We start from the raw sequence: 7,367 nt of genomic DNA on the forward strand, positions 1-7,367 counted from the left end.
CCTTGGTCAGAGCCTCCTGCCCAGATTCTAAAGGAGCTTAGTGGAAGCAAAAATGGTGGCTGCGAATGTGAACACGTTAATTGGTCTTTCTTCTGCATCCAAAGTTTCAAGCCTTTGTGAACAGTCTTCCAGGACTCAGCTCAGACACCACCTCTTCAAGAAAACCTTCTATCACCTCTCCAACCTCAACCCCACGCACACAACCAGGTCAGGCTAGGCCCCTTCTCACTCCCATGCATCCATGATGACCCCTCACAGCCCATCGCTCAATGTCAGTGTTGTGGGCCTGTGGGTTCCCCTCCCTCACGGGCCTGGTGGCTACATGGAGGGTCTTTGGCACAGAGTAGGCACTTAATAAATGACACGTAATATTCAATACATAGATTATGAAATTTCAGAGCGTGCATTTAAGGGAAAATATAAAAAGAAAGTACTCATTGTGGTCATTTAAATAATAAAGACGACACTAAGGGCAGTTTACATTTATAAACAGAAAAAAAAAATTGGCACATGGTAGAAGATAAACAATGACCTATCCCACAGGGTATAAGCAACCCGCCCCATCTTCCAAATTGCTAAAAGGGAGGTAATTGGCCTGAAGGCAACTCTAACCACTAAAGGTGTAGGGTCTACTTATTTTTAGTAGTGGGGAACATTTCAGAACAGGATGTTGACACACAGACACACTGAAGGCACCATGATTTGAGCTACTGAAATCTTGGCGCAGTGAAAGCTTTAGGTGTTGGAGCTCAGTCTTCAAACTTTGCAAGATTATTGCCCGTAGAGAATATGTGAGGTTACGATCAAATAAACAAGTTACACCAAAATGTGAACTGGTGTACGTAATTATTATTCTGCTCTACAGTAATTAGGTATCAGTGGTAAGTGATTCATATAGATTACTATAAGAATTAGCACAGCTAAATTACACTTTACTTTTCCCCACTGGCATAATTTTATTCTCCGCTATGTGCAGAAGCGTCAGTGTCTACAGTGGTCCTGATATCACGCACTGATCAGTGCCTACCACACCTACACATGGGCACAAGCACCAAAACACAGGCACCTGTGCACCCAGCGCTGAGCATCTTTCATACACTGGCCAGGTACTGTCCGGGGTGGTGTTCCCCATGTTTTCTCCCCATCCAGTCTCCTTCTTATGCCCCTCCACCAGGGAGGGCTCAAGTTAGGTGGGTCTGAAAAGTATACAGTTTAAAGGGTCTTATTTAATTAAAATAATATAAAATTACAAATTCAAAATCAGGTAAAAATGAATGCTTATTTAAAACGAGAAAAGTCACAACAAACTAGAATATACTTAGAGTAACAAATGGCACAAACATGAGAAAATCCAAAAAAGTTTGTATCACACATTCCTATAATACTTTTCCACAGACAACCTTCTGGCTCCATATATTTCAAACTTTCTTTCTCCTCCATGCATGCATGCATCCAGCATCAGACACTACAGGGCACGTATGTCATGATACTACCTCTAACCCTATACCCTCCTGTTAGACACCAGGTGGGGAATAGGAATACTCATGGAAGGCATCCCAAGGCAAGCACAGCTAGTCATTACTTCACTATATGTAGAAGGGACTGCAAACCATATAAACAGATCTTTGCTCTATGTCCCCTTAGATCTAAAAAAAATGCCTGACGTCTAACTCTCCAACATGAGAGGGGGCGTGAATGAAGCAAGGTAGAATGGAAAAGTCAGTGGACTTAACCAGTTGCAGTTAAACTATCTTATTTTTATAAATACATATGACCAAGAACATGACCACATGAACACGTCACTAGGGCCCCTCTATGGCCTTGGAAGGAGCCCAGGCACATGAGGAACCCTGAAACTTAAGCTCCATTAACTTGCTGTTAAAAACATCTCTGCCCTCCTCCCACGCCCTGCCCCCCATGGAATCCACCCAACCTACCAGGCTCAACTAGGCCATGAGGCTCAAGACACCCAGCACCACATCTTAGGGAAGGACAGACAGACCGACAAGGGAATCAGGCAGGGTGAAGTCACACAGGTGCCCTCTGCCTTCAAGTCTTGGGACAACGAGGGGTAGAGGGAGTGGTTAGAGTTCTGAAATAAGTTAAGATTTGGAACTCAAGCAAGTAGACTCCAGGTCATTGAATAACGATGAGCTAAGTGCTTTCCATGCATTACTGCAGTTCATTCTCACTAAAGCCTGAAGGAGAAGGGGAAGGAAGAAAGAAGATGGAAGTGGAGGAAGAGGAAGAGGAGGGGAAAAGGAGGAGGAGATAAAACAAAAGAGGAAAATGGAAGGGGAAGAAAACAGATAAAGAAGAAAGGAGGCAGGAGAGAAAGAGAAAGAAAAGGTTTCCTCCCTGTACACCTCTTCCCTGAGAAGCAGCAGTGTTTACCTTTGGTGTCATAATAAAATTAAAAGCTTTTTCTCATCCTCTTAAATTAGAAAGAGTGACAATTCCCTTGGCTCAGTTCTGCAAAATGCAAGTTGTCATGATCTCACTATTAAAAAAGGGATAAGGGGAAAAAACAACCTCCCAAGAGATCGATATCACTTGAAACAAATTCCTGGTAACCCAGCCATTTGGTTGCTCGCCATATTTCCCAGTAGCATGTGAGTCTTTCACCCAGACTGAAATTGGATGCCAATCTCCACGTCATAGTCAACCTTCAAAATTCTTCGCATAACAGTTGGGGTTTTATTTATGTGTGCCCGTCTTACCTGACACTTGTAATTTTCTTCCAGGAAAAAGAAAAAAAATAACAGAAAACTTGGAAATGCCACTTAATCTGGACTGCACATGGGAAGACTGTTCAGAAAACTTGAAAAATTATAATTTATAAGTGGGTGGTGTAAAGTAGCACGTGGAATCTCAGAAAAGTTCAATTCTTTAGGAGGAATGTGTTTCATTAGCATCAGAAGCCAACTCCCTCATAGAAGTCCTGGAAACTCTATTGTTTCACAGCCTTGCAGACTCATAGACTTCCTTAGCGACAGGACCTCTGGAGGTCGCTCAAGTCCAGATTAACTACCAAATCCATACTCTTGGTAAAGGCATCCAGAAAACGTTTCACAACCTATCTCAGGAACATTCCAGTGTGTTATCAACCTCACTTTTAGGAAATCCTTCATTATTTCCAAAGATATTGGTATTGCTCCACATCCTTTGTGAAAATAGCAAGACCAACACCTTTCCAATTTCAGTACCAAAAAAGGTACAGAATTAAAGTTGCATTCTACTCTTCTGCAAGCTAATTTATCTGTACTTTTTTTTCATCTTTATCTACCTCTATGGCTCCTATACATAACCCAGGTGCTCCCTGGGTCTTTCACTTGTGGGCAGAACAACTAAACATCTCACTCTACAAAAGATTTCGTTGGTACTGGGCCAAAGGATTATTTCACAATTCCTAGAAACGCCATAAGGCCAGATTGCTTCAAGTTCTATAAAACTTGCTTAAGAATCAAAGCGATTCTCCATCGTGTCCTAGGCTGGATAAATCTGAAGTGATGGCGCGTTTCTAAAGCAACTGACAATCCCGACCTCTAGCCAGAGGGCAGCACCCTCCGGGGAGCAGCAATAAACAGCTCAGTAAACTCGAAAGAGAAGTCCAGGAGGGTTGGGACTCTGCTTGAGGGGGAGAGGAGGGAATGCGTAGTGCAGGTGGGCCTTTGGTTAACAAGCTGTGTTCGATCTCATCTGCTCTGTCTTTCCTTCCTCCCTCTTCCCTAGCCCTCCTGATTCTCCTACCTCTCTCTGCCTCCCTATCTTGGGCATGTACCTTGTTGTTAACTGGCAAACTGGAAAGCATTTCTGCTTATTTTAATACTGAAACATTTTTGAAACCATATGAAATGAATCTCGAAGAGCGGAACCACATACAGAGCAAGGCTTTGAGCTGGAGGTGTGGGCACCTGAGTTGTTCCCTGGACTACCCCACCAACACGCTCAAAGTCACTTCACCTCTTTGAACCAGCCTCTTCATCTGCTAACTGGGTGGTTGGACCAGATGGCTGTCGCTAGCTTGAAAAATTCCATGGTTTTAGTTCCGGAGGAATTTCAAGCCCTGATGGAAAGTGAAGAAACTGGGAGGCAGGAGGCATGATTTGGCCTCATTAAATCAAGTCCCAGTGATGATTATGTTTTCCCAGCCCACCCCCCGCCCCTTATTTGCAAGTCTGCCTTCGGATGCATGGTCTTCTTGCAGGGTGACAAACACTGAAAAGAAAAAGTTTCCACAATGAAACCCAGACCAGCCCATACTTACTGATACCCCAAAAGAGCATCAAGATGATAACGCATAAAAGTTGAATAGAGAATAAAGTCTGAGGATCTAATGGATAACATGGTGACTAGAGTCGATAGCACCCTACTGTGTAATTAAAATTTGCTAAAAGAGTAGAACTTAAGTGTTCTCACACACACACGGAAAAGGTAGCTATGTGAGGTGAGGGATGTGTTCATTAACTCAACGAGGGGAATCGTTTCACAATGTACGTGTATCTCGTATCATCATGTAGTCTACTTTAAATATTTTACAATTTTGTCAATTATACCTCAACAAAGCTGGAAAAAAGGTGAATAGAGAGAAGAGTATGAAAGGGGAGTCAGAGAGGCTGCTCTCAAACACAGGGCTTTCCATCTCCACCCTGGGTAACCCTGCAACCCTCACCCAGAGCACTAACAGGCCTCTTATCAAAGACGGCATTAGAGGTTTCTCACTATTACACATTAGGAGGCTGTCCTCTGTGTCCTCACTTTCCTTTCTTGCTGATCTTCCCCACTTCCATCTCTTGAATCAGGTCAAAACCTCACCATCTCCTCTGTCCGTCTCTTGCCCCATAGCCTCAATTTCCCAGCAGATCAATTTCCCAACCCCTTCATTCCACATAAGCTTATTCTGCATACTCTTTCCTTGTGAACCCACTGGACTATACCTCACAGTTCCCCAAAGAAGGGATGCAAAGACACAATAACATCAGAAGTAACACTCTGTCTCTCTCCAGTCAGCCGTGAGTCATGTTTGGGACTAGACTGGCCTGCTGGCAAAGGGACAGGAAGAGAGAGAACACTGCAGCTTTTCTGGAAAGCACCTTAATAATATACGTGAAGAATCTTTAAAACATTTTTATCCTATGACCTGTGCTTATTTCTCTTACCCTAAAAAATTCAGAAGAGGTTCAAGCAAAATGTGTGTGAAAAGACCAAGCAGAGGGAATTTAAAAGCTGCATAACTTATGACGTTTGTGGCTCTAAGTAACGAAAAACAACAAACTGGCTTAACTAATAAGCACATATCCAGAGAAACTGGGAGGTACATGGCCTTTAAGGTTGGCAGATTAAGCAACTCAAAAATGTGCTCTGACTTACAGGTTCTGTCCACGTCTCTGCCCTTCCTTCTCTAGCGCTGGTCTCACATTGTCTGGCTCCCCCGGTAGCCAACAGCGCCCAACAGTGTTTATCAGCATCCTCGTTCACGTCCAAATGGAGATGGAGAAAACCTGATTTCACATGGCTCTTTCTTCAGAGGAAGAACTGGTTCCAGAAGCCTTCAGCAAAACTCTCATTAGCCAGAACTGGGTCTCATGCTAATTCCCAAATCAATCACCAGCTGGGAAGGGGAGATGGTGGCGGGGAACATAATTACCCTTAAAGCAATAGTCCTACCCCTTTCCCACTGAGACGGATTCTCCAAGGGTCTTGCTTCAATTCTGTGGGGGAAGGGTACAATGTTCAGGGGTCCATCACCCCAGGAGCTCAGGAATAACTGCAGGAAATGCTGGAGAGTCGGGTAGGTGGTGAGCGCTCAGTCTTTCTGGGCCATACATTGACTTGAGTATAAAGGAATTTGGAAATTCAAATATTAGAGCTTTTCCCAAGCCCAAACCTTTGGATATTTACATTCTAGTCCTTACACATAAGAAAATAAAAGTGATTTTGAAAAACTGTATAATAAAGAAGGGAGGGTGATGAGTAATGTGGTAGAGAGGATGCATATTTCCAAATATCACAGAAAGAAGAAACAAGACCACTTAAAGCCGCTGGAGAACATCTCGTGAAGGAGGGGGGAGCTTGAGCTGGTATTTGATTGAAGGATAAGAAAAACCTGTTGGTAACTTCCCTCTGGCTCTGACCATCGAGTCAGCTGAAGTAAAACAACTTTGAACCATGATCTAGGAAAAATATTCAGAAGGAATGAATTTCTGCTGTCTTCATTTTAGAGATGATGTGATTTTGGTCTATTGTAGAATACAACAATACTTGGTTGCTGTTCACTTCTAGGAAATTACTAAGAAAAATGCTGAACATTTCCAGCATTTTAAAAAAATTCCTACACAAAATACAAGCCCACCTTGCTTCTCTTTGCTAAATAAACAAAAAAATTTTTTTCTCAATTATCTTGCTCTCCTTAATCACATGCAATTTTTAAACTAGCTATTACTGACTGTCCTTTCTTCCTATGTATTGACAGTGTTTTTAGGTCAATCTCATGCAATTAGGGGGAATCTGGAAAAAGGAAATCCTATATAGCAAAATGCCATATACCTTACAATTTTATTTTAAATACTTAATCCTCAAGGATGGCAACTTAGCAAAGAGAGAACCAGACCCTCTCCCTGGAAGGCCATCCTTTGGATCCATGTCAGATTATTGGCCTGAAATCCCAGCACTTGCTGGTCAAGGATACACACACACAAGAGGGACGATGTCCCCCGCGTTAAAGGTATAGGTTGTCTTTCCCCTTTTCCCATCCTGCTTCTCTCCTAAAGCGTCCCAAAATTCTTTAGGTTTCTGGGGAATATTTTCAGCACACGATGACCAGCAGGATTGTGGGTGAGTTCCTATCAGCGACCCAGACACCCCTCTCACTGTGATCCTTTCCACCAGAAAAACTGGAGTACCATGGCTTGGGCAAGGCCTTTGTGTTTGAGACAAGTAACTCCCATACCTCTGTCAGCTTTCTCTGACATGAAAGCTCTTCCCTGCCACCGTACAGGTCACCTTCCCATTTGTAAGGCATATAAAAGGTTATAGATTTCTTCTCCTTGTTTTGTTGAAAGAAGCCAAGTTCCAAGAAAACTCCAGAGGGATTCCTACAGTCCTTCAGTCCCGGAAGTGGCTAGCCTGAAGGGGCATTCCAGGGAGCTTCTGCTCTGTCCTTGCGGCTAAGCCTCAAGGAGATGATGTTTTTATAAAAGGAGAGATGTATCCTGCTTTGGTGGGCCATTTGTGGCCCTCGAGCCCTCTGCTCATCTGTATAAAATTAGCAGATGAGCCAAAGGAGCAGGGAGCCATCAGCTGGCCATCCTCTGAAAACCGTCCCTAAGTTTATTAGGGCATTATTACTAGCAAGTGAAGGAAAAAAA

This window comes from Lagenorhynchus albirostris, chromosome 1, assembly GCF_949774975.1.
Source record: "Lagenorhynchus albirostris chromosome 1, mLagAlb1.1, whole genome shotgun sequence".
NCBI lineage: Eukaryota > Metazoa > Chordata > Mammalia > Artiodactyla > Delphinidae > Lagenorhynchus > Lagenorhynchus albirostris.